Source organism: Anser brachyrhynchus (assembly GCF_964034855.1).
Source record: "Anser brachyrhynchus genome assembly, chromosome: 1".
Classification (NCBI taxonomy): Eukaryota; Metazoa; Chordata; class Aves; order Anseriformes; family Anatidae; genus Anser; species Anser brachyrhynchus.
The window spans coordinates 147,866,135-147,876,822 of NC_137694.1; the positions used below are offsets into that span (position 1 = coordinate 147,866,135).

Below are 10,688 nucleotides of genomic sequence, written 5' to 3' on the forward strand. Positions count from 1 at the left end.
CACACAGAAAGACATGTTTTCCCCTGACTGCCCAAATGGAAACTCCACTTACCCTACGCTCATCCTGTGATGCATGCATTTCCCATTGCTGGCTTCCCTCTTGCCCTTTCTACTTTCCCACCTTTTCCCCTTGTATTTCTGTCCTGTCCAAGGGCTACAAAATGAGGCTGGAATGTGAATCATATATTTCCAAGAAGCATAGAGAACTTGCTCCATGGGTCAATTTTTCCATTTATTTTTCAAAAACGATTTCTGAGCCCTCCCAAGAGCCACATGTGTAGGGATGTCTTTCCAACATGCAGCTGCTCATTAATTCCTGGGAGAACCCCTAACACAAACAAAACTTTCAGTAATACAGTAGTCTTTCCATATTGAAGCTTCACTTTTATTTGATCAAAAAGAAAAAAAAAGGAAACAAAAAACACTTGCAGACATTCAAAAAACATTTTCAATGTGCTATTTTGATCAGCTACCCAAATAAGCACACATACTGCATTCTGGCTGCAAACCTCAAATGTGGTGACAATTCGATGCCCACGTGAGTATAACATTCTGGGGAGGGGAGGGGAAGGTTTTTTTTCCATCCCTCCTGTTCTCCAGTGTGGTACCAACCCCGTTGTGGATGGGCTGGGTTTTCCTACAGCACCAGGAAAGGAGAATTGCACAAGTGCAGAGCAATAATACAGAGAAAAAACTTCTTGATTTCTGCTCAGAAGGTTCTTTGCAAAGAGCATCCTCATCCTTCCCACTACCCACAGGCTCTGCTTCATTTCTAGGTGTTCAAAACTTTTCTTTGACCCCACAGTGGTCTGTGAGTCCTGTGGGGAGTAGGGGGGAAGAGCTAAGGAGAGCAGAGGCAATACCTCTGGGAAATTCTTTTGCATGCACAGGATTTTTGGCTGAAAAACAAAAAAAAAATTTTTGCCTGACCAAACCCAGCTGCATTGCTGCAACACTCTCTGTGCCATTACCTCCAACCTTCCTAAGATGCACAAGGCTTCCTGGCTCAGCTGAGGTTGAAGATGCTCTTATGGGGTTCTCAGAGCACAGGAGCACCAGGGGCTTAGAGCCCTGTCACCATCATTCGACTGCCGCCCAAGCTTACTGCTCACAGAAATAAACCCAGAGTCTGCTGTCACTTACACGATGTGGTGAGAGGCCTGGGTGGAGGGTGGCAACCCAGCAATCCCCCTCAGAGACGCAAAACCCCCATATGATTGTTTCCTGTGGTGTCCTGCCTCGTCAGTTCTCACGCTCATCACAGAGGGACTTTGCCTCTCTGCTTCTAAACTATTTTTGCCTGTCTTTAATAGTACAGGCCATTAGCTCAATTACTGCCTCGAAGTGTGCGTGTTCAGGGAGGGGACCCCAGACACCTTTGGCCAACACAGGCTTTTAGTTTAATTAAAGGTAAGTGCACAAATATAAACAGCAAGACATGCACCTTAACAACATTTCAGCACTCGCAGTTTTGCTCTTTGCAATCATCTGCTGCAAATTTCTCAAACGTTATTTGATGTTACTCCTGGTTTTCAAAGGCATCCAGCAAGAAATGCTGGATGCACTCTGGACCAGAGCATCCAAAGGTAGCTCTGCGAGTCAGCAAAGCACGAGTCGCCAAAGCCAATTACACACGGGAAGAAGTACTTACAAAAGATGCTGAAGGGTGCTCGAAAGGAAAAATAGACCATTGGAAAGCTAAAAACAGCCATTGCTGCTTATGTAAGTGTTACCTAATTGTTATTTCTTCCTAGAAAACGGCACATCAGAGCCGTCTCTTGCCTCGTTACAAGTGTCCTCTTGATGAGGACTCTTTACAGCAGCTGTGAGATTTGTAAGTGTTGTTTATTATCACCACAAAAGCTTGACTGCAAGGATCAGTGACAGATTTCGCCGGTGGGAATATGGATGGTACAGCCAGAGACACGCTGTCACTGCTGCGGGAGATACAACACCTTGCTAATCTGGTATTCGTTTCATAATAGAAAATTCCTAATCGCCACTTGCAGTAACCACACATCGGTACTCTAAAAGGCAGCCACTGCAACCTGAAGAGCTACCAGTGTTTTTCCATACAGAGGAAGCCCCAGGCACCCTGAGGAATACTGATAGTGCACTTTGAGAGGCTGAATTCTCCTTAGAAGAAGACTCCCAACCACCTTCTTTGTGGAAACTCTTTTTTTTTTTCTTTTCTGAAGCATTCAGTTGGTCTGAGGCAGTTCTCAGGATGTTGTTCATCTTCCTGGTATCTGACAGCTCAATTCTCAGCTTGCATATAGGTGTGTGACCTGCAAACTTGCTGTTAGCTACATTTGGTCCTGTGATGTGCAGGAAAAAAATAGTAATAATAAATGAACGAAAGAAACAAACAAAAACCCAACTCTGCAGTGTTCTGCAGAGCAATAGCCAATGCACCAGCCACTTCTCTACTGGTTGGCAGACTGAACTTGCTTTGTCTCTACTTGCAGCTCCTATGTTCTTCTTTCCCTCAGTACTCAAATACAAAGTAAAATTGTGTCTGTACCTTCACATTTAGGAGCTGGCTTGCTTTAGCATATAGCCTGGGGGGCTCCGAGCTGCTGCAGCAATGATTGGTGGTCTTCAGAGCTGGGCACTGGAGCCAGAGAGAGAAATCACCTTCTGAGCTTAGGTGAAGGCCCGAAAGAGAGTTTTTCGTGCTGGAGGACAGACATCTTTCCTTGAGAGGCTTGCACACCTTCTGGTCATGCACTGCTGTGGCTGTTTGAACCCCTGGGACTGGGTCAAACTGCAACAAAAAGCTGAAAATAATCAAGAGAGGTATGATGAATACTCAGCCCCCTCCTCCCCACCCCTGTAACTTCTGTGGGGTTGAATCCGACCTTTCTTTGCTGAAAGTTGCTTCATTTACACACATATGAAAAGCCATTAGATACTCAGAAGTCTGCATTTCTCAGCAAATTTTGTGCAGGACATCTATGCTGCCACTGAAATGCAAAAAGCTATTGTATGAGGGATATTTCCAGAACAGCATTAGCTAAGAGGATCACAGCTGGAATTACTTATAGACTTATTCTTTGACATGTAAAATGGTTTTACCACACGTAGATATTATTGGATAACTAGTGACTGAGTGGGGCAGAGCATCAGGGGTCTACCAGCCCCTATTAGGGAGGTCCACAGCAGACAAAATTATAATGGTCTAACATTGACTCTAAGTATTATTTAAGTATTTTGGTGGGTTGATTTACAACTGCATATGGATTACAGCTATGACAGTGATGGTCAATTTTCCATCAACATCTAATAAGAAGATCCTTGCATTTTTGTAAATAAAAAAATAATCATAGATCAGGAAAGATAACTATCCTAAGGCCCACTTGACTGTGTCCAGGTGCTTCTCAGTTGCTCATGAGGCTGCTGGTAATGAGATGTCATGTAGAAGGAAATGATTATAAAGATAACGCTATCATAGTTTATGAGAATAAAATTATTGAAAAAATGTTGCTGAGAAATATGAAAATACAGCAAAACAAGATACTTATTGCAGACACAGTAGAAATGTGCAGCATTGTCCACACAACGATTGCTATGGCTTACTGGATAATAACAGCAAAATAAGTTGCATACTTTTCCGAAGTTCACACGTAGCTAAAATAAAATTTCTCAGTTGAAGAAACATCTTTTTTATTGTGGACATTGAGCTAGACTTTCAATGGAGAAAAAAAACAAACATCTGGATGAGAACGTATCATTTTTATAACTACTTACGCAGCAAACCATGGAAATACCAAAAAGTTGCTGATAGTTTTCAATGCTATGCATCCCTTCTCAGTTTGATTGCTTTGTGATGGGAAAGACCACTATCAGAAATATTCAAAATATGAAAATGAAATTTAAATTAAATCATTTGAATGTTGACAATGTATCAGTGAAATTATTCCTGTTAACTTGAGGGGACATTTATCTGCAAATTAACACCAAGTGAGAATTGAGTATTTCCTCCAGTATTAGCCATTTGATTTAATCTGTGACCTGCAAAGTATGCCAGAGAGAAGTCATTATTTGATCTTGGCTGTTGCAATCAAAGTTTCTTACCTTCCAAAGGAATTTAAAAATAACATGAGCTATTTCAGCCGATACCTTGATTACATGCAAATACTGAGGCTTATCTGCACAGACGGTTATTGCTGTACCCTGCAGTCGAAAGGACCTTCAGCCACTCCTGCTGTCAAACCCAAGCTTGTTTTTTCACAAAACTTCTAAGTTTTCTTTGAGCCCATGAGTCTGAAAAGCGCATGGGGAATACGCATGCAAAAGGCTGCAGTGGACAGCAGTGTCCTTGGGAGCACAGCATGGAGTTCAGCACTCCAAATCTGGGAACTTACAGAAAGGGAATTTGCTGATCCGACCTAGACTCAGTGTCCTGGCACATTTGCATTTTGAAATGGTATTTAATTACAGAAACTTAGGACTATCTCTGTTCCCAGAAAACTCCTGCCTTATTCCATGTAAGGAATGGATATCTCCCATTGCATGGGCAGCTATAATCCTTTTCCTAATCCTTTTCCTTTTTACACCAAATTATGTCAACATTTTCTTTTTTTTTTCCCTAATGATTTTTGATGATTGTTGATAATGATTTTTTTTAATGATCCTAATGATTTTTGAGAAACCCTTAACAGCAAAGAGATAATTAAATAAAATAGACAATGTCCTTCACAGCTTACACTATGCATTTACAAGAAATGATCGTATTTAAATGCCTGTAATGATAACTCTGCCTGCTGATGGTGGAACAGGATAGTGCTTGAGACAATTGTAACGAGAGTCCTTGCACGAGTCCCAGCGCAGCAGAAGGCCAGCAGAAGGCTTGCTTTCACTTGTCAGAGCCAGGTAGGAATGTAAAATTATGGTATGCAGTGAGATGACATTCAGATATAAGCCCGAAAGCCTATCCCTAGTCAGCTAGGTATCTTCACAAGCTCAATAGGGATGGGGACAAAAAGGGGGGGAGGGTGGGGAGAAGGAAGAGGGAGTTACTGTTCCCTGAGGAATTTCAAGGTTCAGTTAGAAGTACGGCACTCACACAGCCAGAGGAAATTAAACAACACCAGCATGAATCTAAATTGCTTTCAGCACACTGCCTATGACCATTCAAGTAGATAAGGAAAAAAAGAAAAAAAAACAAAGCCATTTAGAAAATACTTTGTCAGTTCGAATCACAAACACATTTTCTGAAGTTGCAGCCTGACCTAAGATTCATCAAGCAATTAGCCAGTAGGAACTTCTCATTTGTTTCATTCAATTCCACTCCATAGGGTCACTGTTCTGTGAGAGTTGCTCACTTTTCGCAAGGACATTCCTGTCTCTGTCTTAGGAACGCTTCCTAATGTTCAAGTATTGTTTTCATATCACCTCTGACATCTACTTTTGCAGTGTTTTTCACATCGAGGGCACTGCCACATCATTTCTCTTCCCTGCTGTTCCCAGCACTGTCACTTACAGCCTTGAGCCTTCTCGTCTGACTCAGCTGGAGGATGGCAGCTGAGTGCAAAAACCCCTCTGCAGAGTTTTCCACGGGTAATGTTGATTCTCCAGGCAGCTGTGGTGGTAGGCAGCAAGCTTCAGAGCTCCTTTTTATAGCTGCTCATATCAGTATGCTTTGACTCCTGGGGCCACAGTCATACTGAGAGTAATCAAAACACTGGCGTGTTCAAGACTGCATGTGGGTTTGTAGCTTGTCCTGCCAGCTAGCAACCTGCATCAGTGTGAAGCTGTGAAGCCTTCAGGGAAGAGAGGAAATTATTATTATTATTATTATTTATATGTTTCTGTCCTTGCTATACAGCCTGTTCTAAAGTTCAGCGATTGCTGCTGGAACAATTCACATGAGCAGGTTTAATCAGGCCCACAGAGTAGTTATGTAAGCATGACACAATTTGCTGGGACAAAAATATGGAGCAAGTTCAGCATTTCATTACCCGTCCAGAGACTCAGTCCGTACGTAGGCTGGAGGTTGACTAAACCCGGTAGGTAGGTGGTGGTAACACGAACCAAAGGCGTCAGGATGTGATGGTGGCATTCCTTAACCTGGCCAGATGGACGAGCTGTCTAGTCCTGCAGCACGTTGTGCCTAGGCGAGAAGATACTCCTCCAGTGATTAATATATATACATATATATATATATATATATATCTTCACTTCTTAGTGGATGTTTCTATATTGCCAAATTTGCTTAATCTAAACTGTTTTCCCTGAGCAGGGAATAGCAGTTTTTTCCCATCATATGAAAGTAGCTCAAGCTAAATGAATGCAGAGTAGAGCTCCAGCAAGGCAGGGTATGCTTGCATGGAGTGGTTTACTAAATACAGACACAAAGATGAAGGTCTATACGATAAGCCACACGAACAAGGGAAATGTATGCTGTGAGTTTCATCGCTTACTTAGGATACTGGAACATCCAGTTACCAGTAAGAATTATCTTTTTGTGCCTGTGTGTGTATTTGCTCATGGCAAAGGAGTAGCAACATTTTCTGGATGCTTTGCCAAGAGCTATTGCACTCTTTGGTGCGTGCAGATTGCATTACTCTTTTTTGTTCTGCCAGCGTTGGTATTAGAGAATCCAGCATTAATGGCCACAAACTTGTATGAGCAATACATTCTCTGAGTAGCAGCAATTTAAATTTTCATTTCAGAAATATATTTTTATTCCAAGTACCTGTTTCCAGATACTTAAGTATTGTAAAAAGCCTGTTCTCTGAGATGTGTGTTATTCTTCATAGCTGCTTGGTAATTTTACCTATTTCTCTTGTTACTTCCTTAAACAGTCTGGACAGATCTGTTCTGTTACCTGAGTTCACAGCATCTCACAATGAATTGACATAAGCCATTTCGGTCATCACTCTTTAGATGCTAAAGAGATTCATGTAGTTCAGCACAGTATCATTATAAAATACTTCAAACTCTGCTTTAATACTCAGACACGACTTCCTAACCACTTGCTATGCAGGAATCACTACTCTTTTAATACTCTTAATTAATACTCTTTTAAATACTCTTTACCACATGGGGTTTCCCTGCTCTGCTCAAGGTGAACTCATGATCTCCCCTCCGCACTCTTTCCAAGGGACGAGACCCTCCCCAAGGGTCCCTTCAGGCTGGATCACCTTCCTATCCCACTCCCCACTCCCTCCACCCTGCCAGCTGAAAAGGCCCTACCTTGCATACCCCCTGCATAGCAGGTCTCACTCATGTCTTCAGGAGAAAACCTCTAGTTTTGTTTCTTACAGACTGGAATACATAGCAGCAACCTTCCTGATCCCAGCCACGATCCAGCTGTAACTGACACTTGCAAAACTTCTTTCTCCAAGATCCCTCTCAGGAGCAGCTGAAGGAGCAGACAGCTCAAAATAGCTCCTTCCAAATAGATCTGTAAAATGTGTTTAATGTGAACATACCTGACAGCATTTGCTACAGGCCCAAACTCCCCCTAAGTTTGAACTATTTTATGATAATACTGTGCTGAACTGCGTGAATCTCAAGAGGAGCTTGCATCTCCTCTCAAAGCATTGGCAAACCTCACATGTCCCCTCCAATGCTTCCGCATGTGCTATTTCTGAACAGGGGTTTTTAACTGTTTTGTGAATAGCTAGGGTTTTTTTAAACTTCTCGCCTGGATTTGGAAAAGCAGACCTGCTGGCCTTGCTGGGAATGGTGTTTCTCACAGGTGCTTCTCAATAAACAGACTCACCAGTGCTGTCAAAAACAGTAGGTGCACCATGTCCTCGGTCCCATTGCACACTGCTTCCCCCCGACAGTTTGTTATCATTGACCTCATGCAGCCAGTGAGAAGAGCCTTGGGACAGAAAAACGACACATTTATGATACAGAAAATAATAAGGATATTTCTTCCATTCTCTGACAGATAAAGAATCCTTGTGGCTCCTTCCAGGATTTCCTTCCACAAATGTTACTGAAGGCTTTCTGTTGATGACCCCCCCAGTTCTGGCCTAAAAGCAGCAAGGGGTTTGGCAGTAGCATGTGAGAAGCAGGACTGTGTTTCAGTGCTGCCGATATGCCAAGCACATGTGGTCCATTTCCCAGGTCTGGTCCTGCACCGCTGTGGCTGTTTGAGCCCCTGGGACTGGGTAGCATAACGCTACCTACGACTATTCCTGATAAGGCTGAAAATTTTGCTGGTGTTGCTATTTAATAACAACTGCTCTACAAACACAAATATGGAAGTGTTCCTCGCTAAAATACGGGGCAAGGGCAATACAGGCGAGTGAAGCTGTGAATGCCGCAGCGCGTGAAATACTACTCGGCTGTGTTTATCTGCCCTGCAGTGAGCAGAGCTAAATGCCTAGCCTTAAAGGGAAGTCCCTATTTTAAGAGCTTACTCTGGCGAGAAGCAAGACGAGAATTTCTACCAAACGCATTTGCCATAATGTAAAAATTTCAGGGATAAGGGTCTGGATGCAAGGGGGCAGGGGGAGGCACATCAGGTTCATTCCCCATGTGCCAGGCACTAGTCAGGAAGGTGCTTCTCTGGGCTGAATGTCCCAAAACTCCCCTCCTGCACTGTCACTGCCCCTGTCAGCAGCTCCCTTAAAGTAGGGATCAAAAGTCATTGGTATCCTTTCCCGCTGAGCAAAAACGAAGCACATGAAGTTTTCAGATTTGAGATTTTATGCATTTCTTTCTTTGTATGCCTTTAAAAAAAGACGCGATATGATCTGCCCAGAAGAGAGCAGCATTGACACCCTGTGAAGGACAACCAAGGTATTCTCTTGCCAGACAGGAGACTGGTTCACATTATCAGCCATGATACTGAGATGAAAGATTCTTAATAGGAGCTACCTGAAGTTTAATGGGAGCCTTTTTGTGAAACCAGCATACATCAGAGCGCACCACAAAGCTGTTAGACTTGCATCAAAGCAACAGGAACTGTCTAAAACATTTAAGGCTTGCTGACGGTAAAAATGCACCGTGGCATACACAAAGGCTGTCCTTGATGTGCTGCAGGTGTGCCCGTAATTAATCGGAGACGTAACCTGTTGTTCATGGGGAATTTTTGACGGAACCACTTTAGAAGGAACATGCGCAACACAGCCAGCCCTTTTCAGATGAACTACAACTGAGTGCTGCGGCTTTGGGATTTGGGGGAGGAAGGCGAGGGTCCCTTTTCCCTTCGGTGGGACAGCGTTTCCTCCTTCTAGTCCCAGCTCCTCCAAGCGTTTTCTGAGCAGCTGTGGCCGAGTGTCTGGGCAGAGCAGTCTGCGGAGCACACCCCTGCCCACCCTCAGCCAAGGCAACGCTGGCAGGGTGTCAGCGCGCGGGCTTGGCAGAGGCGCCGGCGGCTCTGCCCTCGCTGCTCTGTAATCGGGTTCCAGCCCTGCCAGTACTCCGGCGTGCTCGTGACGCCGCACAGCCATTTTCAGGGGACCACCCCCCTGCCAGAAAGGTCGCGCTCCTGCTTTTGCCTAGAATTTTCCATCGGATTTCACGAAAAGTATTGCGTTTTGCTGAACAAGGGGGAACTTTTACACGCCTGTGACGGCAGATGACACGAGTACAAGGCTCTGTGTTTTTTTTCCCTGTTGTCGGAGCCCAACTGCATCCACGTTGCTGTGTGGGTGACTGCCTTTGATCCCACACAGAGGAGGTAGCTTTCTTGAGGAGTGTGCTGGGAAGGAACAACTGTTGATCTCCCTCCCGAAATCCCATCTGTTGTCTTCAGCAACTATGACTTGCTGGCTGGACTAGATAATGTTTCTCTGGCAGGAGCTGTAATTTTCCAAGTGCTTGCTTGGTGCAAAGTCAGAACTTGATTAAAAAAGGACAAGCAGGAATATAATTTCCCTCTCTCCCGTCTGTTCTGCAGCGCGGTACGAGTTATGCTGCCAGCAGCCAGACAGTGCAGAGTCTGTGTGAGTTTTGGGGTTTGTTCCATGCCTCAGAAGGCGAGGAGCAGTATGCTAATGTTAGAGGCGGGTTCAGGAAATAGGGAAGCCTTTCTGGGTATTAATATTTGTGGTATTATTACTCCGCACGTCTTCGACGATCTGCCCCCGTAGATCGTTAGTTTGAGGTGGAAACTTAAGTCAGCAGGAGCTAAAGTTAATCGTATTTCAATGTAACAAAGCACTGACTGTACTTCCAATGAGTTATTTGGGGAAATAAAGTTAAATGGAAGGCTGTATCAGAGCCTGAGGAGTTGGGGAAAAAATAGCTCAAACCAACCGAGTGAATTCGAAAACTAACACAACCGCCTCTGAAACATTTCCCTTGCACTGAGATCTTTGACAATTTCTCAAGAAGTCACAGAAATGTGAAATACACCCATCCCAACAGCACCAGATCAACATCTGTTTGTTGCAGTGGGATAAAGTGCACCGAAGACAAGAAGACTGACTTTTAATGAGGTATATCTACTCCAGCACCGAGTCCTGATTAGAAGCACTAATGCCTGCAGACACTTAAGCGCACACACTCCAAAGGAAGGGGGGCGCATGCAGGCACCTTCCCCCACAACCAGCCACCGGGCGCCGCCGGGGGACCCCGAAATGGCGGCTGGCCGCGGCGGACCCTCCGGCCTCCGCAGGACGGGGGCTGCCCAGGCAGCGCCCCGCTCGCCCTCTGGGGGTCTCCACGGAGCCGGGGACCCCCAGCAGCCCCCGTCCTGGCATGGGGGCGGCCGGGGCAGA

The 10,688-nt window shown here is 44.6% G+C and overlaps 1 long non-coding RNA gene across 1 annotated transcript; it reads right to left on the reverse strand.

Moving 5' to 3' along the window:
• Positions 1-231: 231 nt before the first annotated feature.
• LOC308188252 lies at positions 232-5,673 on the reverse strand. Its single transcript, XR_013945292.1, has 3 exons — positions 5,486-5,673; positions 2,525-2,780; positions 232-2,318 (listed from the first exon to the last, which is right to left on the reverse strand). It is a non-coding gene; the product is annotated as an uncharacterized lncRNA (long non-coding RNA).
• Between the last annotated feature and the right edge of the window lie 5,015 nt (positions 5,674-10,688).